Source organism: Felis catus, chromosome A2 (assembly GCF_018350175.1).
Source record: "Felis catus isolate Fca126 chromosome A2, F.catus_Fca126_mat1.0, whole genome shotgun sequence".
Classification (NCBI taxonomy): Eukaryota; Metazoa; Chordata; class Mammalia; order Carnivora; family Felidae; genus Felis; species Felis catus.
Genome location: NC_058369.1, coordinates 120,543,251 through 120,551,011, shown reverse-complemented (window position 1 = coordinate 120,551,011; position 7,761 = coordinate 120,543,251). Strand labels below are relative to the sequence as shown.

General features: G+C 41.3%; 1 long non-coding RNA gene across 2 annotated transcripts in view; it reads left to right on the top strand.

The window, feature by feature from the left end:
- The first annotated feature begins 1,315 nt into the window (after window positions 1-1,315).
- Window positions 1,316-7,761, top strand: part of LOC109497506 — a 38,176-nt gene continuing 31,730 nt past the window's right edge. For both annotated transcript variants that reach the window (XR_006594310.1, XR_006594311.1), the window contains exons 1-3: window positions 1,316-1,425; window positions 1,513-1,642; window positions 4,195-4,381. This is a non-coding gene — a long non-coding RNA (uncharacterized LOC109497506). The remainder of the gene's footprint in view (window positions 1,426-1,512; window positions 1,643-4,194; window positions 4,382-7,761) is intronic.

Genomic DNA, 7,761 nt, shown 5'->3' with positions numbered 1-7,761 from the left:
GCAGGGGTAGGAGATGTTGGAGAAGGAATGAGGTCTTTTATGGGGCTTCTCGGTCTGGCCCAGGAACAGTGGTTCTGCTGATGAATCTAGAGGGGAGACTGCCTTTTCCTAGCCTGGTTGAACTTGCCAACATTTTTGCCAACATTCTGCAGCTCTGATCCATTATCAGTAAGTGTCACCCGTTAGCCATATATAGAAACAGCAAGCAAGGAAAATGCACTGTGGGGGCGGATGACTCAGGGTGTTTGGCAAAGGGATAAATAAGCATTTTACCTTTAGTGGTGATAGATTGAGGGCCCTCAAGGAAAAGACTGCTGTCTGGTTCTCCTCATCGCTCCTCCTCCTACTATACTCTTGTATAGCTCCGAGCACACCTCAGTAACACCCACAATAAACCATTAATTAAAGCTAGCTTCTGGACCAGGTTCGAACAGCCCAAAGTTGCCCCATGGAGCTGGGTGTATGTACGAGCGAGCTTCACGAACGATCACAGCCATCGCCTCTCCCATTTACCCACCCAACTTAGTAGCAGGTACTGAAGCCCAGATGAGGGAAGAAATCATGTCAGCTCTGTTTCTGGTTGCATCTCCGGAACACCCTGCATTACCCCTACCAACTGGGAGACAATCAGAAAATACTGAATGACAGTTGGGAGGAATTTGGGTGGAATCTTCTGGCACTCTGAACTTCCTTCATGCTTTTTCTGATTTCAGCCATGGGAGTTACATCAGCTATGGTTCAACCAGAGACATAGAACCAATACATACATATATAGTAAGAGGTTTATTACAAGGAATTGGCTCATACGATTGTGGGAGCTGGCTAAGCAGGCGCAAAATTCGTAGGGCAGGCAATCAGGAAGACAAGGTCACAAGCAGAGTGGGGCCCGGTGGGCATGGCTGAAGCTGTTGTCCCCAGGTACACTTTCTCCTCTGTCTCCGTTTCTCTGGGAAGTCTCAGCCAGGCTTTTAAGAGCTCCCAACTGATTAAGTCAGGCCCGCCCAGACTATCCAGTATAATCTCCCTTGTTTACAGTCAACCGATTAGTGATTTTAATGACACCTGCAGAGCCCCCTCAACAGTCACATCTAGATTAGGGTCTAATGTAATAACTGGGGGCTTTAGCTTAGCGAAATTGACATCAAAAAGACCAACACGGGTGTTTAAGAATAATGTGTTAGAGACCTTGTAGATGAAAGAGAAAATAAGTTTGTGTGTGGTCAGAGAGAGAGAGAGGGAGAGAGAGAGAGAGATAGACGAAACTGGTTCTGGAAGTTGGGGGACCTCCTTGTTCTCCCTTTGGAATCTGGAATCTCACAAAAGCCTGTTTGGGGGAAGGTCATTGGTATCTAACATATTGCTCAGGGAAACCATGAGGTTCTATAGCCTTAACACACGGAGGAAGAACCCAGTCTGATGTTTTAGGTAGGCGATGGGCCACCAGAACCAGCAGCCCCCCCCCCCCCCTTACTTCTTTCAAACACACAGCTGCGGCTCTGTATTTTCCTCCAGGGCTCCCCGCTCCAGGTGAATTTCTCCATAGCGGCACCAGAGGGCGCCCGAACTGAGGGAAAGGCCTCGGGACGCCAAGAGGACCCAAGCAGGTGCTACCACGCCGGCGACCCAGACCTCGCTGGCTCCGGTATGGCCCCTTCCCAGGGACCTCTCTTATGCCCACCTTTATGTGCCCGTTTCAGGGATGGGCAGACGGGAGCAAAGAGCTAGCAGATTCGCTTTCCTTCGTAAGGGGTGGGACGGGGCCTTTGCTGCGGAGGGAGGTCGTGGCCCCAGGACAAGGGAGAAGAGATTGGGACTATCTCTTGCCTCACCTGTCAAATCGTAGGCTCCTACCTTCTACTCCTGAAATCCGTGGGCAACTTGTCTTCGTGCTGAGAGTGTAGGAAGGCCTGCTGTCCCGAGAGAAAGGCACCTGGCGTCCACACCCAATCCCATCGTCCGCCTCTGAGACCACCCGTGGGTGCCCTGCACCCCGGCTGCTGAAGTTTGTGGGAAGGTCTGCCTTGCCTTTCACTCAGCCGCCCCTCTCATCAGCAGCCCCACGCCCTAAAAATCAAGTGCCCAAAGCAAACAGTCAGGTCTTTTCTGTAGGTTAGTATTATTACTTTTAATCTTGGGATTAAAAAGAATGTTATTGCGGCTAATATCATCCATTTGTCCTATCCTCTTCCCTCCTTAAAAGTGCAGAGTCTTAATGAAATGCTTTTAAAGGCAATATAGATTTTGAGGGAAAGAAAAATCACTAGAGGATTCCCACCAAGGTTTAATGCAAGGGACTTATTAAAAATAATCACGGGCATGGCTTTTTGCAATTCTCAAAGGTGGATGGCTACTAAGGACAAGTAGAGTAGATCAGACAGTTGGAAATTATAAAGAATGGCTGCTGCACTCATAATTTGCACAGTAGGGACATTTAAACACTCAGCAAAACTGAGCAATAAACACATTGCTCACTGAGATATAATGGAGGTCAGGGAGGGAAGCCGTGTTCTTCTTTTCTTGTCTGATGTAGGCACCTCGTGGCCTCAGCTTATGTGTGGTTTTGGAAAACTCTGGCAGGAATGAGTGTCTGGGAGACTTCTCAGTTGTCAAGAAGTTCTTACATTTCCTCAAGAAACCCAGCCTACGTTCGTTAAGCCATGTCACAGAGCAAAGAGAATCAAACATTTTTTTAAGACTGCAGCTAATCCCGCAACTGAAACATGGCGGAAGGAATCCCACATAGGAAAGTTCTGTGAAATTTTTATAGGAAATGTGCAAAAACGTTGTGTTTAAATATCCTCTGATGAGGAAAAATCGAGATACACACCCCCACCAAAAAAAGAAAAGAAAAGAAAAAAGACACCATGATTTTTAGCCATCTAGTCTCAGACCTGCCCTCCTAGACTTCAATGAAATACAATGACATCTTTTTTGGAAACTATTTGTATATCAGTGAAAGCAAGAAGATTCTTTGAAAGATGTGTGTATTTGAGTAAGGCCAAACCTTTTATTATGTATGCTTTTTTCATTGAAGTCGTAGGCTCACATTAAGGATTTTCTCTCCCTTTATAAGCATCAGCGCAGTGCAATAACTTCCTTTATTTGCAATCAGTATAATCCAGGGTTAACAAAGAACTTTTTAAAGAAAAAATGTGCCCTAATGAATTCAGTCCTTCTTTATATGCATTTTTATATGCACTAAATATATAAGGATAGTGTGTCCCTGGTAAAGTTGGTTTCTGCTGATGGGGTAACCCAGGTAAATCAACATCGAGTCCATAGCACGTTATAGGTTCCATTTTATTGGGTTTTACCTTCAGGTAAAGACTTCTATTAAGAATGTACAAGTGCTTGCATACCTAACCTGCCTTGTTTTACACAGTGCTGTATACATAATCTCTTTAAAAAAATTTTTAATCAAAGCATGCTATATTGAATACATTTAATTGGAATCCAGTGGTTAAAAAATATAAAAATTTACTGCTGTAGCAAAGTTTTGATTAGTACTTTCCATGAGCAAGTGTTGTTGAGTAAACTCTCTAACAGTCTATTTGCATTCAGACAAGAACGGACTTAGCAAAACAGGTGACGCTTTCAACTGTACAAATATATTATTTCCCATAAATATTCCTAATGAAAGAGGTGGTCTGTTTCAGAGGAAGTTACTGCAGTGAAGACTTTTAAATGACCGAAAAGAAATTGTTCCCAACCTTGATAAGTATGGGCATGGAGGCTTGAAGGTTGAGTTATTAGGTGTGGAAAGGTAGAGTCGCGAAAACCTCTCCCACGTACATTCTAAAGTAAACTGCCCTACAACGTGGCAGAAAACATCTTTCATTGCCATTCTCTTACATCAGAATCTTACCCTGTCTTCCTCCATCCAAACAAAGTGAACTCAGATACAAAGAAAGGGTGTTTTACTCTAATGAAACGTTTCGGGAAGATGAGAGTTTATGCTGGGATTTCTTCACTTGACTGCTAAAAATTTTTTCATATAAATACAAGAAAACAAAAGAGAAAAATAGGAATACTTCTAACCAAAATTCAAATGTAAACAATTTTCAATGCTCAGAATTTTGATTAACCTTCATCTGACATTTAGCTATCAGTTTGGACTTTACCAGTTAACAAAGAAAAGTAAAAATAAGATTCAGGTTTGAAAGGGTATTTTTTTTGTTCCCCTTTCCCCAACAGCGATTATCCGATTCAAGAAGGGCTGTGTTTCTCTCCAATTGTATGCTTAAATCTGGAATCAAGATGGGAGCACATTGTCCCACCGGCTGTTTCCTAAGTAACAAGTCAGTGTTCTGTGTTTCATAGACGGCAGACCTCTGATTTCACACACTGAAGCGTGGAAAAGCCCCATGTACTGGAGCCAGAGGTCTGAATCCAGACTTTTCTAGTACATAGTTTCAGCCTATTCTTAGAGTTAAGTGCAGTGAATATCTTCATTTGTATACTAGCGTTATATTTGGGCAGATTCCTAGCTACTATAATGCTGTGTGTCTGTGTGTGTGTGTGTGTGTGTGTGTGTGTGTGTGTGCATGCGCGTTTGGAATTGGGGGCACAAGAGCAGTGGGGTGGGGGCAAACAGAGAGGAAGAGTCAGGGACACAGAAAGCCTCTGCTTTGGGATATTACACGTCCTCCTTTTCTACTATCTTATTCACAATGAATTTAAAGAAGAATAACATTATTTAAGGAAGCAAATCTCCCTTTCCTTCTTTCTTAAAATTGGTCACAGTTATAGCAGATGATCTACTCTGTCTCACGACTGTTCAGATGTGATGTTTCTATTCTCTGGCTTACTTTTTGTGCATGATACACGCACACAAGTTTTCTGCTCTTTAAACCTCATCACTGTTGGCTGACAATGAAATTGGGTATAACATCTCATTCTTTGTTGCATCCTGATGTTCTTTCTTTGTGAAATTGATACCTCTCTGTAATGAATGTAATTTAATGACAGCAGCAAACAACGCTAATCACAATGCTATGCACGAGAAGGATGTTATACCATAAGACTACTTTGCAGAAAAAGGACATTTCGTGTTGGAATTGTTTGATTTGATTGTGGTGAAAAGAAAATGTTAGTGTATTCAAATCAAATCAAATAGTAAGCAGTCAAAAGCAAAATATGTAAAAGGATCTCAACTTTCAGATGAAATGTACTGTATTTGATTACTACTCATTTAACATTCTGCCAGTGTAAATTTCATTAATTAAGTAAAAAATTACATAACCTGTTAACCTTGTAAGTTATTCAAAGAAAAAGTTTTAGTTCAAAGCCTGAATAGAATGCAATTGTGTTACTTTTGGTATAAAGAATGCTTCTTCGTGTTACTTCCAAGCGGGTTTAACTGAATGACTGATGGCTTCCATTTCTTTTTTTATTAAAATTTTTTTAACGTTTATTTATTTTTGAGACAGAGACAGAGCATGAACAGGGGAGGGGCAGAGAGAGAGGGAGACACAGAATCTGAAACGGGCTCCAGGCTCTGAGCTGTCAGCACGGAGCCCGACGTGCGGCTCGAACTCACGGACTGTGATTTCATGACCTGAGCCGAAGTTGGACGCCTAACCGATTGACCCACCCAGGCGCCCCCTTTTTTTTTTATTAAATATTTTTTAATGTTTATTTATTTTTGAGACAGAGAGAGACAGAGCATGAACAGGGGAGGGGCAGAGAGAGAGGGAGACACAGAATCTGAATGATAGCTTCCATTTCTAAGAGCTTTATTTGCGTGTAAGGAATGTACTATTATGTGCATTGATATAATATAATATAATATAATAATGTATAATATAACAATATAATAATAAAAGCCCTTTAATTATGAACCTGTGCTGTGTTTGGAGCTGTACACAGTGGGCTTACACAGGGAACAAGAAAGATGCAGTTTGTCCCCTAGAAGGCACAGTCCAGTGGCTCATTTAGAAAAATTAACCAATTAACCAAGTTTTCACATGATCCAATTTACTTGTTTAATAAGTCTTTCTTAGTAAATAACTCTCAAAAGATAACTTCTTTTTTTTCTTAGAGTTTATTAATTAATTGATTTATTTATTTATTTTGAGAGAGAGAGAGAGAGAGAGAGAGAGAGATCAGAAGCCAGGGAGGAGCAGAGAGAGGGAGACAGAGAATCCCAAGCAGGCTCTGCACTGTCAGTTCAGAGCCCAACGTGGGGCTCAAACCCACAAACTGAGATCATGCACGACCTGAGCTGAAACCAAGAGTTGGATGCTTAACCGACTGAGTCACCCAGGTGCCCCTCAAAAGATACTCTACTGAGTGATAAACTACTTTTTACAAATTCCAAATTTGTGGCGTTTGAATTAATGAAACATTTCTAAAACATTTCCAAAACTGTTTAGGTTGAGAATTTTAAAACATCCCGGATATGTGGTCTAGCCATTCTTTTATGCCAGCTTTATATCTTGAACGTGACTTCATCACCTTTACCAGTTGTTTTGCACTGTCTTCCCGTTTACAAGTGTCTTTGAGGGCAGACAGCTTTATAGACAGCTCAGGATCTTCAGCATTAAATGACAGCATGAGCTAACACAGTTTAAAATTGTGCTAAAAGTCCACCTTTTAAGAAAAAAAATTTTAATTGAAAATATCATTTTAGGGGCGCCTGGGTGGCTCAGTCGGTTAAGCGGCCGACTTCGGCTCAGGTCATGATCTCACAGTTTGTGGGTTCGAGCCCCGCGTCGGGCTCTGTGCTGACAGCTCAGAGCCTGGAGCCTGTTTCAGATTCTGTGTCTCCCTCTCTCTGACCCTCCCCCGTTCATGCTCTGTCTCTCTCTGTCTCAAAAATAAATAAATGTTAAAAAAAAAAGAAAAAAAAAGAAAATATCATTTTAATACAAAGTAATAGATGTTCTAAATTAAAATAAAGTCATACCATAAAGGAAAGTTTAAAGAAGAAAATAAAAGTCCATCGGAATTCTGTCAAACACTCAGAAATCAGCATGGGTACCATTTTGACGTATTCACTATTTTGACCTGTTTGTCCAGATCTTTTTCTATGGATATTCATATACCTTTTAAAAACCAAAATGTGTGGGGTGCCTGGGTGGCTCAGTCAGTTAAGTGTCTGACTTCAGCTCAGATCATGATCTCACAGTCTGTGAGATCAAGCCCCGTGTTGGGCTCTGTGCTGACAGCCCAGAGCCTGCCTCAGATTCCGTGTCTCCTCCTCTCTCTCTGCCCTTCCTCCGCTCATGCTCTGTCTCTCAAAAATAAATAAAAGTTAAAAACATAAAACCCAAAATGTGCATTTATGCTATACAATCTAACCGACTTTTTCACTTAGCAATATATCATGAGCATCTTTTGATACAGATAAGTACAGATGCCATCACTATTCTCAATGCACTTTAAAGCATTACACCATGTAAATATAACAAAATTAATCCAATCAACTTTCTGTCATTAACCATTTATGTTCTTTTCAGGGTTTGTTAGATTGTTGGTTGGCTGCTATGTATGAAATACAATTAAAAAACTTTTATTTTATTTTATTTTATTTTATTTTATTTTATTTTATTTTATTTATTTTTATTTGAGAGAGAGAGCCAGAGTGTAGCAGAGGAGGGACAGAGAAAGAGGGAGACACAGAATCTGAAGCAGGTTCTAGCCGCCGAGCCATCAGCACAGAGACTCAAGTTCAGGAACCGCGAGATCATGACCTGACCTGAAGTCAAACACTTAACTGACTGAGCCACCCAGGCGCCCCTGAAATACAATTTAAAAAGT